This window comes from Talpa occidentalis, unplaced genomic scaffold (assembly GCF_014898055.3).
Source record: "Talpa occidentalis isolate TD23 unplaced genomic scaffold, MPIMG_talOcc4v2.1 talOcc4.8, whole genome shotgun sequence".
In the NCBI taxonomy this organism is placed as follows: domain Eukaryota; kingdom Metazoa; phylum Chordata; class Mammalia; order Eulipotyphla; family Talpidae; genus Talpa; species Talpa occidentalis.
In genome coordinates, this window is record NW_023605194.1 from 9,973,194 (window position 1) to 9,993,036 (window position 19,843).

The 19,843-nt window shown below is 36.0% G+C and overlaps 1 protein-coding gene across 1 annotated transcript in view; it reads right to left on the reverse strand.

Moving 5' to 3' along the window:
* The window catches only part of ATRNL1 (attractin like 1), a 474,279-nt gene that overhangs the window by 164,959 nt on the left and 289,477 nt on the right, over positions 1 to 19,843 (reverse strand).

The window sequence follows — 19,843 nt, forward strand, 5'->3', positions numbered from 1 at the left end:
TTTTTATGATTTTGACTTTAAGAGTCCACATAAAAATGATATCATGAGGTACTACCTTTCTCTGTCTAACTTATTTCATCAAGCATAAGACACTCAAGGTTTATAGGATTCCCTTCTTTCTCATGCCTGAAAAATAAGCATTTATACATATAATAATATATGTATATACACACACGCACACATACATGTAATAGAATATACAAACATCCACTGATAGACACTTATGTTGTTTCCATATCTTGGTTACTGTGATTAATGCTGCAATACATGGGAATGCAGATATTTCTTTGATATTCTGTTTTCATTTCCTCTGGATATACACATAGAAGTGGGATTGATGGATCATATATTAGTTCTATTTTTATATTTTTGAGGAACCTCCAATACTGTTTCCCATAGTGACTGCACTGATTTGTATTCCCACCAACATCGCACAACATGCACTTGTCCCCACAGCCTTGTCCACGCATGTTATCTATCTCTTGTCATTTTGATAATAGTCATTCAACGACTGTGAGGTGCTATCTCGTTAAGGTTTTGATTTGCATTTCCCCAATGATTAGTGATGTTGAACATCTTTTACCTGTTGGTCATTTGGATGTCTTCTTTGGAAAAATATTTAGTTCTGTTCATTTTTAATCAATTTTTGAGTGTCTAAGTTATTTATATATTTTGGATAATATCCCCCTATCAGATACACGATCTGCAATGATTTTCTCCCCTTCCATAGGTTGCTTTTTTATTTTGTTGATGGTTTCCTTTGCTCTGCAGAAGTCTTTGAGTTTGAAGTAGTCTTCATTGTATAATTTTGCTATTGTTGCCTGTCCAAAAAAATCCTTTCCTTGACCATTCTCAAGGAGTTTACCCCCATGTTTTCTTATAGGAGCTTTGTGATTTCAGGTCTTATGTTTAAGTCTTTAATCCATCTGAATTGATAACTGCATGTGGTGTAAGATAGGGGTCCGGCTTCATTCTTTTTCATGTGGCTGTCCAGCTTTTCCCAAGGCCATTTACAGAAGAGATTATTATTTAACAATCCTATTTACAACACTCTCAATAAGAATAAAAATACTTAGATAGGTATGTAATATCTGTATATCGAAAACTGACATTGACAAAAGAAACTAAATGTGACACAGGTAAATGGAAAGATATTCTGTGTTCATGGGTACTAAATTTTATATGTGTGTGTGTGTGAATTTAGATCAAGAACTAACTTATAAAAGGAACGTGTGTGTATTAAGAATGTGTTGAATGTTAGTTTTGCAGACTACTTTGACCTTTTCTTTATGTTTTATACCAAACCTGGAGGAGTGCCAAGACAGAACATTACCTAGTAAGTCACTGTGAATATTTTTTTGGGAAGTTAAATACAAATATAGTCAATGTAAAGTATTCTCTGATACATAATTCCATTTAGGTATAAATAATTAAGTGAGGAATTTACCCAAAATCCTTCTTACACTTTGCTTTCAAGTATCAATGATACTAACTGGAGAGCAGTGTGAGATGACAGCAAGATGACTCAACATGGAGATTTCGGGAAGTGCACCTGACACTATGTATATCCTCAATCTTACTAGGCTTAAGATTCATCTGCTCATTTAAATGACAAATGTGTGGATGTTATTGTGCAGGTATTCAGTTATCATGATCAAAGTCCTCACAGGTAGGGAAATTCCATTAACCTTGGTTCCCACCTCTATGTAGATGCTCAACATCTCAGCTGAACTATATTCATTCTCACATTTCTAATTTAGACATTATCAACTGGGCATCCCACTAGTAACACACATTTCACTGTTCAAGACTGAGCTCATTTTCAGACCTAAAACCTCAACATCATCCTTTTACCCTCTGAAATGGCCCTATATCCCTGGCTCGGGTTCTCATGCCTTCGGTCATTTTGCACCTAGGTTTTTCTTCCTCTAACCCATCCTCATTAATAAAAAAATAAGTTCTGAATTTCATCCCTCAGCTCAGAATCCTCTAATGGTTTCTGACTGCCCGTTGAGTAACATTCATAACACTTAGCTTGGTATTCAAGGCTTTGGTAATCTGGCTTAAGTAACACCATTCTTTGCACACAGTCTCCAGAAAGAACCACACATATTTTCATATGCATGCTTCACTTCTGTGCCTTGGCTGATTCTTACTCTTTTCTGTACTCTTTCACTCATTCCTCTTTACTGAAAAACTCAATGTTACTGCCTATGTGAATTTCTTCCTAATAAGTCAAGTGTAAGAGCATTCTCTTCTCTAAATTCAACCATTATTTTTTCCTCTAGCTTGCCTAGTAAACTATAATTTTCAACTAACCTGACACACACCTGGCATTTTCAGATAGCTCTACGTATTGTCACCAATGGCTCCTTGAAGTTAGGGTCAAATCTCCTATTAGCCCTCAGCACCTATCCCAATTCTTTAAATGAACTAGACACTAAATACCTCTTAAAGGGAAGGAAGGGAATAATATATAGCTACTAATAATTGTTGCTAATATTCTGTAATCCTTTTCCATCCTATTCATAATTTCCTGAATATGACTTTCAATTGCATTTTGCCTTCCATCAAAACCATATGTTCTCAATAAGTTTCTTTCTTATTTCAAAGAGCTTAACTGGATACAGAATTCCCCAAACTTTTCACTTTGAGGACATAATGATTTCTTCCCTCTTCTGAATTCTCAGCACATATTATCTATATTATTCATTTGGTTTCTAGTCAGATACTTCTTTGTTACATGTCATATTTTTAACTAGTGCATTGTTCTCTTTTCTCAAGGCCTGGATATTTCTTCCTAACCACAATGAAAGACTTTGTGGGTGAGGGCCTTATATTAAGCTCCATTCTCTCTCTGATGAATGAATTTGTTTTGTCTGTTTAGCTCAAATTTTATACTAGATATCTCCTTTCTTGCTAGTAAACTAGAGTTAAATTTAAATTTGGTAAAACTAATCATAAAATACATTAAACACTATGGAATTATGTCAATTAATTTTCGTTAATGTTACAGAATTATTGATGAATTTAAAGTCTATTGTAAGAGATTATTTTCTTAACAGGAACTTGACATTTCTTGATAGAATAATTAAAGCCACAATTGCTTTATTAAAAAAATCTTTAAAATTTTTCTAAATGTAAAATTTAAAGCAAATGAAGATGTGTCAATTTTATTTTATTCAATTACACATAAACATAAATACTAGTAACAGTTAAAAAAAAAAAACTTGCACTTTTTGAATGTTTCCTAGAATGTTTAGTTCTTCTATCGACACTATATAGTATTACTACTATACTTTCACAGATGATAAAGTGATAAGTTAGTGATTAAATTAATTTGGCTGGATAGTATGTGGAAGAATAGGGATCTAGCTTTGGTCCATCCAACTATAAACCATGTGTTAAGTCTGCTGGCTGATTGCTGTCCCAAGCAGAAAAAGGGTAATGTTTTTCTGCTGATACATGCTTTTGCAACAGTCCATAATGAACATGCTTTAGCATACAAAACAGGTGGGAGAATTATACAAGAGCTACCATCACCCAATAGCCCCAATTCTTAACCTCTGCTGTATTAGCTTTATCATAACTTTATCACAAATCCTTTCATCTGTCCATTTGTCAAAACATGTGGATTTTTTTTTTTTTTTTTTTTTTTAATACGAGCACTGGGTACAGTCAGAAGCAGGGGAGGGTGAGAGAATTCACCAGAGCCAGAGCGGGAGCACAACAGGCAGACAGACTGAAATACACTGCTGAGGGGAGCAGCGGACGCAGCGGAAGAGGTCTGTGTGCCATGTGGGACCCTCCCCCATGGCTGGGGATCGAACCAGTGCTAAGGAGCTTCGCAGCCCAGCACTCAACTGCTGTGCCACCAGGGAGGCCCCCATGTGGGTTTTTTTGAGACATTTAAAAACAAGTACATAATCAGTATATTTCATTGTTAAAAGCTTCCGTATATAGTCTAATTAACATTCAAAGTTATTTGTTCTGAGAATTTAATTGATCAGTTGGCACTTTTCTTGAGAACAGAGACTTTCAAAAGTCCTTTGGAAACATTTTTATTGCTGTGACAATTTAAGTTTTCAAACTTTCTCTACCCTATCATTCAAAGTATGTATCTGCCCAATACGTAATGTGACGTGAAGGTGCTTGTTTTTGAATTACTTTAAATAAGGCAAATATTTTACTGTCTATGCCAATTTCTAAGCTGCTAGAACCTGAGCATGACAGCCTTTATGTTGTCGTTGTCCATTTCTTTGATATTTATATACAGGTTCCCCACAAAGTCAATGATGTCATTATGTCTCCTGTGAAAGTTGTAATCCAGGAGCCCAGAAAATAAAACAATTCCTGTGTTGTAAAGTTCTCCTATCTCTGATACTTTGGCACATATGCACAGCGCCCCTTGTACGCCTGCCACATTGCTGTGATAACTTATTTGCTTGGTGTTCTTTCCCAATGAAGTCATATTTAAGTTGTCATTGGTCTCCTGAGATCCCCTGAAAGTTGTCTTGGGGTTTTGTGATGCCACTGAGATAGCAGAAAGTGATCCACATATTCATAAAGTTCTTCCTCAGTCCTGATTCCTGGGTTTTTAGTTGTGTCTATCATAATCGTGACAATTAAGGAGGAAGTTGTAAGAGAGAGACATTTTTCTAAAATGCTGTTGGTTCAATTTTTCAGAGTTCCCCTGATAACTGACCTATTTGAGGGTTCCTGCTCCAATCCTACTGCCTCCCAGGAGGGGCAGTTTCCTGTTCTTATGCTCACTTGAGGTTTCCGGTGGGCAAATCCTTAGTTGCTTTGTCCACAGATGGGACACAGAAGGCAGGCCTAACTGTAGATCAGTGAAAGCATGCGGAGCTGCAAGCTTTTTCCACCCCAAACTTTCTCTTCTATATTTTTGCCATTTCAGAAAAAGTAACATAAAAAGAAGGTCATTCAGAGGACTAGTGTCAGTGGATGAGGACTCAACAGACTCCACGGGGTGCTTACCAAAATGAAGAATTCCTACCAAGATTAGCTGAGTTGAAATCTTGGGAGTCTGGACCTGAGAATCTTTATTTTAACAAGCAGTTCTCTGGAGAGTCCCAAGCACACCAAAAATTGAGAAACACTAATTTAAAACAGCCAAAGGAATCTTATGGTGAAAAAATCCTAATAATAAACCCGTCTTAATATAATGAAGATATAAACAATATAATGACTGTGGGTGAAATCTTATTTGGACAAAATCCCGAGTTTAGCTAAACTGCTTGGAAATATTTAAATTCTGTTCTTAATATAATTTCTAGTTTGCAGGGTGACCTTGAAACAGAGGTGTAAATTTTCTTTCCATAATCTGAAAGTGTTCTGAACTTAATAGGAAAAACACATCACACTTTCAAGCCTACTTAATTTCTATAAAATTCCTAGAGAAGTGCTTTTGTTGTATAGTTTGTGTGTGGGGGGGGGGGTTTACTTTGGTAGATGACTAAGCAGTTTCATTGAATTTTTCTAACAAAAGTGATCACAAGATAGAAAAGGACTCGACTCCTACAAATATTTTTTTAATATTTTATTTTATATAATTCTTACATCATTTTTCATTTTTGCACAACGTATGCATTTTCATTTTGATTGTATTCCCCATTCAATTGTACCTCCCCCCCCCCGTATTTTGACCCTAATCTTTCCTCTCCCCACCCCCCCAACCCCGTAGTGTGTCTCTGGTTTACAGTTGCTTGTTGATTTTGATTTTTACTTTGAATCCTACAAATATTTTTGTCTGATGGCATAAGAAAAGGAGTCATGCACTCCTTTCTCATCTGTGATATTAACAGCATCTACTCTGGTACCTTCATTAGAGGAGATATTTAATCAATGAAGAAATTATTAGTATCTACTCTGTTCAGTGCTCTGCTAGACTGCTAGACAATTACAGGGAAGTGTAAGAACTGGGTACCAGGCTTTCAGAATGTCACAGCCTATGGAGAGAGGTGAGGGATGGATAGAAAGAAATGTAAAGCTCATGTGTTATGAGTGCTACACAGAAGTATGGCTGTGAAGAAATTAATACCAGTTGTGATGAGTAAGAATGGTTTCATAAAAATTTGAACTCAGTCTTTAGAGAGCAGAAGGATTTTAGGAGAATAAAAAAATATCCAAGGTGGGGAGATTAGCGAGAGCTTGTCACAGAGGACCATTCAGGTTTTATATGGTTAAGAACAGAGGTTCGGCTTGGAATTATGGAGGGGTATGAGGCTGAGAAGTGTGGATGGTGCTGGTTTCCAAATACATGCAAAACTGAAAGTCTGAATTTTACTAGTAGGTTCCAGTGAGCCCTTTGGGAGGTTTAGATTAATAGAATGATTGATGAAATCATGATTTAAAAATGATTATATCTTTAGGAAAATGTAACTGGCAAAAGAAATCTTGCTTTAAGAGAAGTTTCTATAGCTAGGACACTAACTACCCTAACTGTCCACTGATATATTCCAGTAATTAAGGATTCAGCCCTATTCTAGGTATGGGTCAAGAAATATTTTATGGGCCTCCCCGGTGGCGCAGCAGTTGAGCGCTGGGTTGCGAAGCTGCCCGCAGCCTCTGCAGCGCCATTTCGATCCCCGGCTGCTCCCTGGCCACTGGAGGAGGGTCCCGCATGGCGCGCAGACCTCTCCTGCCACCCGCTGCTCCCCTCAGCAGTGTACTTCGGTCCTTCTGCCTGCTCTGCTCCCCGCTCTGGCTCTGGTGAATTCTCTCACCCTCCCACCCCCCTGCGCTTCTGACTGTACCCAATGCTTGTATAAATAAATAAATAAAATAAATCTTTAAAAAAAAAAGAAATATTTTACATACTTAGTGTACATGTACAGCTTACCACCACCAACCATTATAAGGACTAAAGATAGCTCATTCATCTTGTCTTTGTAAAAAGGAACCACATCCTCTTTTCCAATCTAAAGAGACATTGAGGAGAATGCGCAAGTGAAGGTCAAGGATGTATTTTCCTCTTCTATTCTTTCATATCTTGGCTCTTACCTCATGGGCATTCTTATGATGGTATTGCTACAAATGTAGCAGCCAACTCCTAAATTTTCGATGCAAGTATATCTATAATTTGGGTAGGACTTGAGGGGGATGGCTTATATCTGAGGGTCTTTTATACATTTATAAGACTTATTTATACAACTAAGCAAGGTGGTAGGTACTGGCATTTACTTGTCAACTCAGCAGGAGTGCTATTTTCTTTCCAAGTGGGATGTATGAACTACCTTAAGGCATGGCAGCATTGCTTCAAAAGTAAATACTAGAACAAAGGATGTAGAAGTTCCCAGTCTCTTAAAATTAAACCCCAAAAGTAGCAAGTTTTACTTTACAATATTTTATTGGTCAAACAGTCACAGAACCTACCCAGATTCAAGAAAAGGAAATATAGACCACTCTCTTCACAGGAATATCAAATATTGAAGCCATCTTAAAACTACCAAAGGGATAGTTTTGCAAAAAATGAAAAATGATGTAAAAATAGACATACGTAATTTAAAAAAATAATTAAAGAAAAGATTTCTCAACTACATTATTATAGAAGTTCTTTACACTTCACAAGTTCTCATTCTTCTAGAGAGGTCAAAAGGTATTTTTGTGCTGATAAATAACATTTAGTTACAGATACTCCATGTCAGGGTAAACATATATTTTATATATTTGGAGACAATTAGATCTTAGAGAATTGTGTGGTACTAAATTTACTTTCTAGATAATATGCCATCTATTCTTAAACTCATTAATTTTAAAGATGTGCTATCGTGCATTCACAGTTAAGTTTGGTAACTGAGTAGATCGCAGACTAATTGGTTATACCATCAAGAAACCATAAATCCTATAGCATTGCTTAAATGTTACCTCTGCCATACTGGAGTTCCTTCAATAAAAGAGTTTTTGACTTTTTTTTGTAGATTCAATTTCTCCTTCTTCATAACACTTTGCCTTAAACAAATTATTAATTGACTCTTCCAGATTTCTCCTATATTTTAAAGTCCAGATAATACATTTATCTTTTTTAAGATAAAACATTATAACTTTTATATTTTGTTACAGAAATTGGTTTCAAGTTTATTTTATTATATTGGATATAAATCGAACTCTATAAAAATATTAAAATGGTCCAGTTTAGAAGAATAATCCAACACCCTAAAATAGTACTTAAGTAGGTGAACATTTCCTAATTGAAGACAAGACACTATTATTAAAGCCAAAGAAGTCTACTGAGAATAGTGTGTTTTGTATACAATACATTGAATTTTTTAAATGAGAGCCATTTTATTTAGGCATTTATACTATCTTTAATTATTAAAATTCAAATTCACACAACAGTGATATGACAAGATAAGGTTTGATAACTGTTTTAGAATGAAAAAATGGAAGGTAAATATTTTAGAATTATATGCTTAGAATTATATTAGGCATAATATATTCCAAATAGAGAGAGAGCTTTAAAAAGGAGTTTTTTAATGCTGAAATCTAACCAAAGGAAGGATCCATTATTATTTCCTAATGTATACTAATCTTCTAGTGTGACATTAAAAATTAACAGTTGATTATTCAAAACCCCAATGCTTTCATTTCTCAGCCAGTATCTTCTGACTGTTAACATTATAAAAAAATACCATTATTTCATTTAAATTTTGTTGATGCCTGTAGTATGGGCTTGGGGAAAAGAAAAGACAGTCTTATATGAAAGGAATGACCTCATTTACTACAAACACAAATGAGTAAATGATTATAAAGCCAGGAGAGTTAACAGCAATGACTGATCTTGAATAAATAAGAAACAAAAATGTCCTTGTACTTTTTGTGAGTGGTGGGATTAATGTGATATTAATTATAGTGATGTGCCAATAAAAGGCAAAGAGAGAATTTATAATCAAAAACCATCCTACTGTTGGACTGGACTCAAGTCAAAATAGATGCTAAAAAGGAAATGAATATTAGTGTACATAGCAGTTTGAATTTGAACTTGAATAAGAACATGAGTCTCATTTTGGTCAGAGTGTTTTTCTAGCTCAGGTGACCTTGACTTTTGGAGGATTCATTTCTCTATTACCCAGAGTCTTACTCATCCTTTTCCAAAACTACCCTGAGTGTTCATAAATCTACTTCTAGGATTTGACATAGTCAAGCATCATTCACAGCAATTCTAGCCACAAACTCGGGTAGGGAAAATGGCCTGTTGTTCTAGGATGTGTGCTGGTTAGAGAGGCTGCAGGGAGCCATCCTGAGTTTTTGTACCTAATGACTCATGAGGTAGGAGTAGTGAGGATGAGGCTTTTGAACCTCAGGTTGAAGGATAAGGGCATGACTTCCAAGCCTGAAGTAAGGTAAGAAATCACTAATCCCAAATATTCCCACAACGCCAGGTAAATAAGGAAAAGTAGATAAGCAGATAAGACAGATCAGTCAAAAGGGGTTGGGGGAGGGAAGTAAATTGACAAAATTAAAGTCCCATATTAATTTAAATGGAATTTAGGTTCAAAATTTGGGGATTAGTGTTGAGAATTCATAAGTCAAACCATTTAGATCTATTTAATGAAATATTTTCATTAACATGCTTCAAATTCACCATTTTTACTATTATAATGAATGAAATGGGGCTGACTCCATGGGCATGTGCCATTGACAGGCCCAGCATGCAGAGAGGTCCCGGCCTGGTTAAATGCTCAGCTGAAATTCTCCATCGTGAAATGCTTCATAGTTGCTGAACAAAGACTCTATTTTTATTATGCACCATTGACTATGTAGCCTGTCCTGAATAAAATCCATTATGACTGGTTTATAGTTTGTATAGAATAAGTAAGAGAGAATAAATCAAATATTAAGCAAAATTGGGGTGATTGCTAGGTTAAGCCATATAGTAATCTTTCATAAACACCCCGCTTTTCTGATGTCCCTTCCTCCCAAAGCAATTTTCTTGTGTTCTCCTTGTCCTAAGTCTAGATAGGAAAATACCTGGTCTAAGAAGACTTTTAACTCCTTCTGGGCATATGAATTTTAAAGCAAAATGATGAACAAACCTGATGAAGAAATCTAAAAAGAATGGCTTGCTAACAATGGATTTTTCTCCACCTTTCCTTTTATACAAACACATACTTGATTTACCTTTAATGCTTGAGTTAAGAATTTTTATTAAAAAGAACCATTCATCCTGATCTTGCTCCTTACCTTGACTTGACTTCTCAAAGAGGAGAGTCCCTCTTCTTACCTGCTTCTTGAAACAATTTTCTTTACTAAATCTGCCCTAATTTTTGTAGTTAGTTCTTTGTGTAAAGGAGATGGCAGGAAAAACATTGTCTCCCCAGTCAATTACCAGTTGAAACTGTCTATTGGCTGTGGTTGATTTTTACCTCAGTCATCGGCCATGATTTCCAGGATAATTTCCCTTTATGCTCTTTTACCCCACGCCAAGTCCCCCTATTGCATGATTAAGATTCGCAGCACAGTTGAATCATGTGGGTCTGATTTAGCCCATGAGGATGTCAGTCTAAGAAAGCGCGAAGTACTCTCTGGCCTTGAGTGCTCTGAGCTTCAATGAATCACAGGTTTTGTTTTGCCAAATGAAAAGCAATTTCAATTGCAAAAAAAAAAAAAAAAAGCCAACAAAAAATGTGGGATATGTAGGGCTTTTAGCTCACTAGAAAAATGTACTAAAATTGTTCAGGGAAAAGGAGATATTTGTGTGTGTGTGTGTGTGTTATGAAACAAAAAAAGAAGAAAAAAAAACAATTTACTGCATTTTTTTTCAATTAAAATCTTTTCATGGTTCAGCTTCTTCAAACAGGTGTTACCTATTAGAGTAATAAATTGCTTCTTCAAATGGACCATGTCAATGAGTTAGATACTTAATAAGGTTCAAATTTTTATAAGGGAGCAATTCAGTTAGACTTGGTTAGGGAGATTTTTGTAATTAGTTGCCAAAATATCAAGCAATATGATAATTTTTCTAGCTCCTACTTACCAGGTACAGTATAAAAATGGCCTTGTGAATGTATCATATTCAACAAATTTGGAATTTCTGTTCTTTGTAAAGATTTTTACAAAAATGGTGAATCTTCTTTTTCACCTTGGATTTCAACTGTACAAATTGCAAGCTTTGTTCTGCTGGTATAGCACTTCATCTCTAGCCACGAACACCTGAAATGGTCAAAGGAGCTTTCATTTCTTACGAGGACTGTCTATCCTGACTTTTAAAGTGCAACTTAAGACACTGTTCAATATATTCGGTCTACACTAGCCTTCAGCTAATCCGAGACTCCTCTAAACAATGGTTATCTAGTACAGTGGCAGCCCCATTAAGCTGTCTGAAACAGCTCATCATATTTTTCCCCAAGATTGTTCATATTACGAACAATTTTTGTAGTATAGAAAAGAAGTGTGAAGGAGTAAGCATTTCAGATAACATTTCAGATTAGGCTATTATAGTAAAATTGAGCATCCCAATCAAGTCATCCAGCTTCTAAGCTGATTGACTCTATCTATGATCTTTTATGTTTTTAACTATTTGGAAGCGACAGAAAACGATAACTGATTTCTCTCCTGAAAGTATTCTGCAGGAAAGACAGCACAGAAAAATGTAAAGCTGTTATATTAGATTCACAATCTGCTGAAAATATAATAAAAGAGGCATTTTCTAAACATGCTGAGAGATGATGTGACCTAACAAGATTAAAACACAGACCAGAAGCAAAGATCCTATGAAAGCTTGTCCTGGTTGCACCAATAACCTTGAGAAAGTTATTTTTTTTTCATCATCTGCTTTAGGAAAGTTATTTAATCCTAGCAGTTTTTATATTTGTTTCTCTGTCAAATGGGAGCGATGTTTCTTGCTGCATACTTAATAAGTAATAGTAGATCTTTTCACTTACTTAGTGTGCTTCAATTTTTAAAGATTCCTATTTTCTAAAAGGCTGATATCATCTCCTTGATAAGGTTGAAATTTTGTATTTTTTAGATGAAACATTTTTTAATACACTTTGTTTGCCCTGAAATAGCTGTACACTTCTTAAAGGTAAGCCACACACTTTTTTAAAACCCTGACTTGTAAATCAACAATATTTTTTTCTAAAGTGCTTTGCATTACACTTTTCATATTTCACACCTCCTGCACATGTAGGTGTATTAAGAAAATCCATCAATAAAGTCTTTTCAAGACCAAGATGAACAATATAAATTACATGGTATTTCAGTGGTTTTATTAAGGCTTTATTCAAACTCACTAATTGATGTCACCACAGTCACCTTAAAGTTTTTTTTCCCCTTAAAGTTTGAAGTTCACCATTTTAAATAGGAATACATTTTCTGTGGACTACAGCTTATTTTTATCATATCAGAGTGTGTTTTATTGATTTCAAATATGTAATTTTCTCAGCTTCAATTATTACACGTGTGAGTAATAGATATTTAATTTATAATTTGCTTGGACAATCTATGCCTCAATATGCTTTGAACACTAACTTGAAGAGGATGGATATTTATTTTGAGTAAGTTTAATCAGTTAGCTTTCTTACTGCTCTATTCAAACTACTTTCCATTCTTTATGAAAAAGTTTAGACAATATTGAGCTTAAAGAATTCAATGGTGCTGTGTCATTGATCACATTTCTTTTAAGTTTTATTTCCATACTCTAATGTTCGATGCCTGATATGCTGTTTACTTGCCACATCATTTTGTAGTTTAATGTACAAAACGGTATTTATGGGATTTGGGTTTAAAATAGTCATTTCATACAAATACTGCTATCACTAGGTTCACTGGAGAGTATACATTTTTGGACTTCCTTACAAAGATTTTTTTCTGTGCATTTTTCAGTTTAAAGAAACAACCCCAGGTGGTGCAAGGGGTTAAGTCTCAGCACTATGAAGTTATCAGTAGTACGAGTTGGATCCCCGACCAGGGAGCTGACCCACATGGTGCAGAAGGCACGTCTCCTGTCTCACCTGCTGCTCCCCTCAGCAGTGTACTGCGGTCAATCTGCCTGTTCTGTTCCCCACTCTGTCTCTGGTGAATTCTCTCACCCCCTTCTCCCACATCTCTGGCCTGTACCCCAGCTCTTGTATGCATAAATAAATAAATCTTTAAAAAGAAAAAGAACCCAGGCAGCAGCTCTCCTGCCCCCCTGGAACTAGGCAGTGTTCCTCTTTGCCAACCTTCCCTTTGCATAGCAGCAGAGGCACCTCCTCCCAAGGCTGCCCACCTGTGATCATGTAGGCCTCTCTTTTAGCAAACCTGTTCCTTTCAGGGGCAGCTCTTTCTGCCCTTGGGGCTATGTAAATGTCCTTTATTCTCCTTTCCCTTTTTAGAATAAACCTGTCCTTTTGGATATTAAAAAAAAAAAAAAAAAAAAAAGTAGAAAGAAAGAAACACCACCAAAATCTCCAGAGGGATCTAACCTAGGTCAGGTTTCATAGAACCTGAAACTTGTTTCAGAGGCCCCCTAAGAAAAAGAAGCTAAGATTAAAAGCCCAGTATTAAGTACTGGTAATTGGAAGGGACCCAGGCAAATAAAGGCCTTTATGCTTAAGCTCCATTAACTTCAAAATTAACCCACTGCTGGGGCAGGAGTTGTTGGACTCTTACATGCGTTCAAAGATACACACACAGAAATATTTAGAACCTAAGACACTATATTTAGTAGTAAGAATAAATGGGATAAGAGCTCCTACTGAGTGAGTGCTTATAATACGCACCAGGACTACAAAGTTATTTATAGTAGGAGCTCATTAAACCCTCAAGAGTATTCTAGAAGGATTTGTTTTTATTTTATTGATGAGGAGACTGAACTCAGATAAGTTAAAAAAAAATCTAACCCCAAATCAGGGGACAGCTTTGGAATATAAATCCAGAGTTGAATAACTACCAAGTCAGTGATATTCAAAATGAATCTAAACAAACAGCTTTGTTTTCCCCCTTAGACACGCCACTTTGAAACCTACTCTAAAGCACAGGTAGAGAAATAAAACCCTCAAGAAGGCTACAATTAAGGTGGCTCCTCTTCGCACGCCATCTTCTCAACTCAGCATGTCCCGTTATAACAATGCACAGAGCAATATGTGCCAGGTCTGGTGCTAAGTGTACTTATTCATTCCGACAGTTTGACAAAGTATCAATATATCATGTAACAGAGGAGATGATAATCAAACACACATCTCTCTGACCCCATAATCTACTGTAAGAAAAGTAATTCACCAAATTTTTCAAGTACTTTCATTTCAATTCTAAGCCTTCAGAATAGTGACACCTGTGTAAATTTCAGCAACAGGAATTGTGGGGACTGAAGATGTGCACTATGTAGCTATGTGGTCTCTTCAGGCTTGACTGATTTATGGGAACAACTTGCATGATTAACAGGCATTTCCAAGAAGTCTGTACATTTTCTAAGCTCTAGTGCAAGAAAGGGGTATGGCCTCCATATATTACATTTACAACTTGGAAACAAACAAAATCAGTATAAATGTGATGGATGAAGAAATGATTAATTGTTCAGGACATTTTCTCTTGTCTTCTGGTAGACGATGTGCCACTAACATTGTGTCCTTTGATATTGTTTGTACCTATTTTAGTGGAGACAAGTCATTAAATATGCCTGTTTATATGTGTCTATCTCTTAATTGGAAATGCAATTTCCATTTTTTGAATTAGAAAGACAAGGAAAAGATGAAAAATGACTCATTTTAGACATAGAACTTAATAAAGATAATTTATGAGACAAATTTCTTCTGTGAAAAATAAAGTACTTTATCTTCCTGGTAATTCTCATATGAACACAATAAATATTAGGAGTCAAATTGTGAAAGAATAATGCTATTACTCCCTTAATTTTAAAACTAAATGGAATGATTATAAACCATTAAATAACAGTGAGCTAAATTAACAAAACCTTCCTTTAAAGGGCAGTTAGGAGTAAGAAACAGCTGCTTGACAATGTTAGGTGATGTGAACAAGACTCATGAATTTATAATTTTTGAGAAGCAAACAGTAATGGCACATTTCTCTCATGACCTATTAGAGAACAGTCCAGGCCAAAAAATTGACACTTGTTTTGCTCCTTGATAAAGAAAATGTAATGGACTTAGGAGATATAAAAACTGCACACTGACTCCACAGGGCCATGATATCCTATGTGGTCCAACAGTAATATAGACACGCAAATCTATCAAGCCAAAATAATGGCAAATCCTAAAGCACACAAGAAAAAATGTTCCCAACATCTTCAGGAGAACACAGAGGCCACTTAAACTCCATACTAATACAAGTGGCCACTATATATCAGCTATTTAGCTATGATAGATGTGTATATGAATGCTACTTCTCATAATACTTAGAAACATAGGTGTTAGTCTCATTTTATATATGGAGTTACATGAGTATAAAAAGGAGCAGGTAATCTATACAAAGTCATGGAGGAAGAGATGGGAAGATGTAGTACACAACTGTAGGCACTGCAGAAATGAATAAGAAGCATTTTGATATTCAAGCATTGGGTCAATCAATTACTGACCACATACCTTCAGTTTCTCAACACCAAACTATTTATAAATCCTTAGTCAGATAAAGGAAAATGGAACACAATGTCCATAAGAATGTTCAAACCGCTCCATGACTAAGTTCACTTAGACTCTCCAAGGGTGGTTCTAGGATTTAAAATAAATATAACCAACAAATATATATCACACCCTCCTGTGGTGGTTCTGATGTACAACAGGACTGAGATTTACTCTGACATATTATGGGAAACTGGCCAAGAAGAGTAAGTGTTACGTGATAAAGAGATCAGAGTAAGCTGAAACTTTGAGAAAAGGAGTAATGGGAATGACTTAAGTCTTTAAAGATGCTACTGGTTGAGGGGTGAAAAAAAGATGAATAAATTGCTAGAGCAGAGAAGATTATGAACAAAAGCATGGTTGTAGGCATGAGCCTGGCACAAAGAAAGCAAAATCATCAGGATACTAGACTGACGAGGCTAACAAGGAGTGCCAGTGAGAAATTATTTGGATTTGATATGGCAGCCCGAAGGAGACTCTCATAAGTCCATGATCAGAGAAAGGGGGCAGGAGAAGGCCTCATCCATCAAAGAAAGTCTGACAGTGGCAGGAAGGATAGACAGGGCAGAGGGTACAAGTAATGAAGATGGCTACCAATTTCCTACACTCAGGACTAGACTCATGTTGGCAATAACAAAAATGGCACTGCTGGAAAGTAAAGTTAATTTGGGGGCAGATAATGGCGCACATTTAATGTACACTGAGTGAATTAATGGAAGATGAGCCATGAGTTATGAGGAAAATTGTACTATAACTATTTAAGACTAGAGAGTTGGAGTAAAGGTACATGGTAAGGGTACAAAAAGCCTATGATTAACAAATAAATGAGTGAGAGCAGTTTGAAGGGATTGCTGAAGGTCTGAGAGGAGATAAACTCTAAGGACACTATAAGTCATAAGATAAAGGAATGGGTCATAAAAACCTTCATAATAATTATCCTAAGCCCCTGCAATTGAGAAAGTTTTCACATCTAAAATAAACAATACTTACAGGAACTCAGTGATGTAGAGAGAATAAATGTTAATATCCTCGATTTTCATATGAGTAAATTGCAGTTCAGAGTTTATGTGACTTCCCTAGGGTAATACAACTAGTAATTAGGAGAAGCTACATTCAAATTCGAGTCTTTTGACTCCAAATTTTGTTCATTAAGGGAACTTTACATAATTCTAACAAACATTCAGTCCATGAAGGCACAATAGTCTGAAGAAAATAAAGGATTTGTGAAACTTAGATATTTTAACAAAGTGAAATGAAAATAGCCTTTTTTTCCCAGGTGATTCTGGATTTCATATATTCACTCTAAGTTGTTCCCTCTACAATGGAAAACCAAATGTACTGTCATCATTACAGCAAGGATTCATTATCCACGTTTTATTAAAATGTGACTTCATGTGTGAATTAAAATTCTGAAATAGCAGGTTTTATCATCAAATTTCAAAGACCAAATTGTTTGCTCAACTTGGTATTGACAAGGTCATAGGAAACAATGATTGTCATAACTGTCAATGAGAGTCTAAGGAAGCATGATATCTGCAGCAGTGCTTCTTAACAGGGGACATTTGCAATGTCTGAACATATTTTTGGTTGTCAACTGGGGGGTTAGTAGCACTTAGTGGCTAGAGGCCAGAGATGCTGCTAACCAGCAGACAATGCACAGCTCTCCACAACACAGGATTATCAGGCCCAAAAATGTCAAAATTGCTAAGGATGAGCCATCCGACTATAAAAGGTTGATATGGCAATATTTGTCAAAATTGTAAATGCATGTTCTTCTTGCTTTAGTAATTCTACATCTACTGTTCTTTCCTTGACATAGTTTTATATATGCAAATCCATTCACTCATTGAATATTTATTCTAGTTGCTATGATTACAGCACAGAGCAAACAAAAAATCTGCCTTTTGGAGGTAACATGCTACTTCAGGGTGGGAGTAGGGATTGACAATAAAACAAGCAGTATAGTAGATGTAGCATAGTATAGCAGATGATGATAAGGCCTTAGAGAGGTCCTAGGGTGGGGAAATAAATAAATGAAAGCTTTAGAGAAGGGGAAGTGAAGACTAGTAAAGAGAGTTGGACAAAATATTACCTACAACATTGTTTGAAATAGTTAAAGATTGAGAAAACTCTAATGGCACATTAGTGGGGAACTAGTTAAACAAATTATGTAACGCTGAAATACTATGCAGTCATTAAAAAGATAGTTCCATCAATGCTAATAGGGGATTAGTTTGCAAGGTGAAGAATGCTGTGTCTGTGTTCTCTACAGAAGAGAAAGCTAATACTATCACCTGTATAAAATACCTCTGTAAAGAAACGGAAAAATTTTCTGGGATGATAAGTGACTAAGGGATCAAAAGAGGATATTGGTTTGATTATCATTTTCACTACACCATCTGTGGTATCTTCTGGACTTTGAATATGAAAGCTACATAACAGGCATTTAATACCCAGTAAAGCCATTCAGTCTTTTTTCTAGTAGTATTTTCACACTATAGAAGGTTTAAAATACATATACTGGGCCTCCCTGGTGGCGCAAGGGGTTAAGCACCTCTCTATGAAGCAATCCACAGCCTGTGCAGCATGAGTTCAATCCCTGGCCTGCAGGGGGGCAACCCACAGCAGACCTCTCCTGACTTGCCCACTGCTCCCCTCAGCAGTGTACTTCGGTCAATCTGCCTGTTCTGTTCCCCACTCTGTCTCATGTGAATCCTCTCATTCCCCACATCTCTGGCCTGTACCCCAGCTCTTGTATGCATAAATAACTAAAATCTTTGAAAAATACATATACTAATGAATACTGTGTGTGTATATATATAAAATATGTATATACTTATACATATTTTAGCTATCTATGTATCTACCTATGTACATCTATACATATATCACAAACACATGATGGTTTCTTAATTGACTAAAAATACAACATGAAACAAAGGTTTACTTAGAAATCACCTTTGTCCTGGAGAAACAATTAGAGTTATGATGAAAAGAATAACTAGAACCTTTCCCACCTGGGGTATAAAATACATCAACACAGGAATTTTGCTGTTTCTTCAGTGCTGAAGCTCTACTGTCTATAAAAATGGCTGCCACTAGTTGGAAATAAAATAGTTGGTGAATGAACAAACAGATAAAAGGATAAATAACCTCAGTTTATTCCAATTTCTTTTCTGACCTGATGCCTCCTAACATCTTTCTCTGCCTTCAGTTTCTTTTCTTCCAACTTCTCCACAAGATCCTCAGAGATGTTTGTCCAAACACAGACAGATCTACTTTAGTCTTCTGTTCCTCCCTGGCTACAAGACCCAGACTCTTTGTGACTGTCCAGTATTTCCCTTTCTCTCTTGCCACCATTCCTCTTGGACTCCATGTTGCCGGAAGGCAACCAGGATGGTCTGACTTTTTATTGCAAGATCTGCTCAAATACTGCCCTTTCACGGAAACAATTGCTCCACTTCTCTGATGCTTTCCCAGAGAATATGTACATCTCTTCATTACTATGCCATAAGGACCAGTATCTGTCTCTTCCTCAATGGACCAGAGGCACTTTAGGGGAGTGACCTGAGTTTTATTCAGTTTTTCTTTTTTTATTTAATGATTTATGTTTTTTTATGCATAAAAATACTGGGGTGTAGGTCAGAGGTGTGGGGGGTGAGAGGATTCACCAGAGACAGAGTGGGGAACAGAACAGGCAGATCTACTGAAATACCCTGCGGAGAGGAGCAGCGGGTGAAACAGGAGCGGTCTGCTGCGCCATGTGGGTCAGCTCCCTGGCCGGGGAATCCAACTCAGGCCATAGTGGTGACAGCATGAGTCTTAACCCCTAGGCCACTAAGGAGGTCCCTTACTCATTTTTTCATAAGCAGTCTTAGCACTACTCTAGGCTTAAGACAGTTGTTCAATCGTCTTAGCACTACTCTTGGCTTAAGACAGTTGTTCAATCAATATTCTTGATGATGAATAAATAATTTGTGAATCCTAACCTTTGATACAAACAACATACATAATAGGACTAAAATGTGTTCACCAAACAAAAGGCTTGTTGGTAAGAATGAGAATATTGTATTAATAATCTTTATAATAATCTGTATAAACTATTAAAATCTATTTGAAATTTGAGTAAAGAGTATGTTTTAATATAGTTTATGTATGAATGTTTGTACAGACCTAACTTTTGAGAAGGAATATTTCAATAATTTGAGTAAAAATCTATAAAGATATTTAAACATGATTTAAAAATCATAAACTTCCATTTTCTA